The 3,316-nt window shown below is 28.6% G+C and overlaps 1 protein-coding gene across 3 annotated transcripts in view; it reads left to right on the plus strand.

The window, feature by feature from the left end:
• The window catches only part of GRIA2 (glutamate ionotropic receptor AMPA type subunit 2), a 120,262-nt gene extending 117,678 nt beyond the window's left edge, over window positions 1-2,584 (plus strand). For all 3 annotated transcript variants that reach the window (XM_016138679.2, XM_016138676.2, XM_016138675.2), the window contains one exon: window positions 1-2,584. This exon is cut by the window's left edge and continues 195 nt beyond it. The gene's annotated coding sequence lies outside the window, so the exon portion shown is untranslated.
• Window positions 2,585-3,316: the final 732 nt, after the last annotated feature.

Consider the following 3,316-nt stretch of genomic DNA (forward strand, 5'->3'; position numbering starts at 1 on the left):
CAATGGTTTTCTTGTGTGTTTATTGTCAAAACGGTGAGAGGCATCCAGTACCTTGAAGACTTTTCTTTCAGCCAAGAATTCTTAAACGTGCAGAAGTCATCTTGAGTTGTAAGGAATGGTTAATTAAAAACACAACATCCTTTTCTACTCCAGTTCCAGCTGAAGCTTGGTGGACATGCACAGCTAACATGGAAGTACTATAATTTAACTGAAGTCTTTGTACAGACAACAAACTTGTTTCTGCAGCCACTATTGTTAGTCTCTTGATTCATAATGACTTAAGCACACTTGACATCAACTGCATCAAGATGTGACATGTTTTATAAGAAAAAGAAAAAAAAAACATTGAAAATTAAAAAAATATTTTTAGGTATTTTCACAAACTGGCTTTTAAATAAATTTGCTTCCATATTGGTTGGAGAAGACAAAAAACAAACTGAGTGGGAAGTGATTATACAGGCTTTAGGTATCAGTTCTGTATTTTCCAAAGCCAAATATGTAAATGCTAAGGAAAGATAACAAAGAAAAGATTCAAATCTTGTAATTTAATATTGTTATTAAAAAGTTTAATGTATCCTATTCTTTAACATTTGGTGTTAATATAAAATTACTTGGCAATGCTTGACATTTGAAATAAACATTTTTCTATTGTTTTATTTGCAAGTGGTCCAGTTAATTTTGCTTAGCTACAGTTTGGTCATAAATCAAGTGTGTTTAAAGACACTGTCAAATTGTTAGGTTCCAGAGAAAATTGACCCATTTTAAGGCCAGTTGGTACTTAAAGTAGAAACTTGTCCCAAAACAATATCTAAATCTGTTTTTTTAGTACATTTTTCTATGTATAAAAATATTTAATATAAAGCATTTAATCTATGTAGATAAATGCTAATAGATCTAAAAAGCTAATTTTAAAAAATTATCAGAATATTCAAAATATTTGAGATTCCATTTTAAAGTATTTCAGCTTACAGAAGAAAAGAATTAGTTGTAAATGGAGTTAGAAATGCCTTGAAAGTAGCTTTTCAGATAGTTGACCATAAACTATCCATAAATTAAATCTAAGTTTTTGTTTTTAAAATAATGAGAGCTTCTCTTATATCATGAATAACTTAAGCACTTTTGAGTCACCTGCAATATAGTTTCTTTTCATTGCCATCAATAAAAACTACCCTAATATATTATTTTTATACTTATTCCTCAGGTGGAATGGCTGTTTTCACATGCCTAATGTGAAAAAAGAAAACATCACACTTCTGTAACTTTTGACTGAAAAGCTTATTTTTCTCTAGCTTAACATTTTTAATGAGCTATCTTTTCCTTCATAAAAGACCATTTATTTTCATTAAGCCCCCTAAAATAAAATTAATTTAGGGTTTTAAACAATTATTAACATGTAATAGTTATTTTTAATATTTTCATTCTTGTTATTTCTGCAAGTAGGCTTTTATGTAGCACTTGACATTTTACTAAGTGCTTAGAAAACATACAATATTTACAGAAGGGAAAGAGAAAGGTAGGGTTTAACAGCAGCCACTTGCATAGAACATGATGGCATGTGGTATCATGATGTTCTTTACTAAATTTAACTGTCCCTTAACACATATTCGAAGATAATACAGTATCTAATTTTTAGTACATTTCTCCTCATCAGAAATATTGGAGGTACAATTGAAGTCTTAGTGATAAATGCTAGAATGACCAAATTGCAGACTAATTGTTTCCATATTGCACTTAAATTGAGTTTTTAAAAATGAAAAGGATGACTATATTCAATCAATGCTATTTATTGTACCTCTGGGCCTCCTCTTCTAAAAACTGTAGCTTACCGATTTTTCTCTGTCAAGCTTGAACTAATGTAAATAATTGAAATAATGTAAAGTTATATTTTCATGTTTTTATAGATACAACATGGCAAGAAAACATAATGTAAGAGTATTTCAATATGGATAATGTTGAATGGATAATGCACATCTCAGTTACAAGCAGTAATCATAGTTTAATATCCATGTAACGGTGCATCAATATATTGCTATATAAATATGTCCGTGTGCATATAAGTGAACGTGGTCAAACAAGAATGATGACAGCTGTCTAAGGTTTTTTTATTCATTTTATATAAAAACTGTTATGGAAAGACCAAAATGTTTATGAACTATTCTTATGTAAATTTACAACTGTCCTTTACTGTACTTTTTTGTTTACAGTATAGTACCTTATTTTCTGCTGTGTTAAGTGGGTGTCAAACTCCAAGGAGACATACACTTTCTATAACTTCTATTGAAGATATTGGAATTTCCAGTTTTTCATGTGTACTATGTTGGAAAATGCTTTTGATTTTATTTTTAAATCTAACATCGGATGGCTTTTTTTTTTGGAGTGTTGTAAAAATTTCAATCATACATAAAACATGTTCTTACAAAATGCAAAGATCTTTATTATTATTATTATTATTATTTTTACTTAATAGTTCTTTGAACTAATCATAATGAGAACCAAACAAACCTGGCTGTTTCTACGGATCAAGGACATCTTTGTTCAGTTTATATGTCAGTTAGGCACAAATGCAATAAAATAAAAAAAAAAACTTTTTTTTTTTAGTTCAAATGATTAACAGTTTTGATATTCCAAACCTACAGTCATTAAATGCTTTGGGCATATGTAGAAATATGACTATTAGTTAATTATGTTTCTTATTTTATGTTAGCTACACTCTGTTGCTAAAATGTCATGCATTACTAACATCAGTCATTGTACTGCATGGTGTCTGTTCAATTGCAATTAAGGTCATATTAAAGAGCAGAAAGGTGACTTGCTTTAAAAATTCCATAAGGTAACACATTTCCAGACTTACTTGTTTCAAAAAAAAGTATTCGATTATTGTTTTACTGAAAGAGTATTAAGGAGAAACTAATAATTCTTAAAATTTTAATTAAGTCTTTTTACAAAGGTGACTATTTTAATATTTAGGCAGTCCTTTTTAGGTAAATTCTAAAATCATGAAGATATTTAGTCTTTCAAAATGGCTCATATGAATTTCTTTCATGACATTTTGTGGGTTTTAATATAGTTAATGTTTAATAGATAAATAATAAATATACCAATGCATCTGCTTAAAAATAGAGCAAACTTGACTTTTCACTCTGCAAATACTCTAAATATTTTAGTGGTCATAGTGGGAAATTTAGCCAATGAAGAAAAGTATTAACAATATAATGATCCTACAGGATGATTTCAATACAATACCTTGAGAATACTATTTAAAAAAAAAATCCTTGTTGAATACATTACAATGTGATTTTCCTCTTTCCTCTATTCC

This window comes from Rousettus aegyptiacus, unplaced genomic scaffold (assembly GCF_014176215.1).
Source record: "Rousettus aegyptiacus isolate mRouAeg1 unplaced genomic scaffold, mRouAeg1.p scaffold_m13_p_16, whole genome shotgun sequence".
In the NCBI taxonomy this organism is placed as follows: domain Eukaryota; kingdom Metazoa; phylum Chordata; class Mammalia; order Chiroptera; family Pteropodidae; genus Rousettus; species Rousettus aegyptiacus.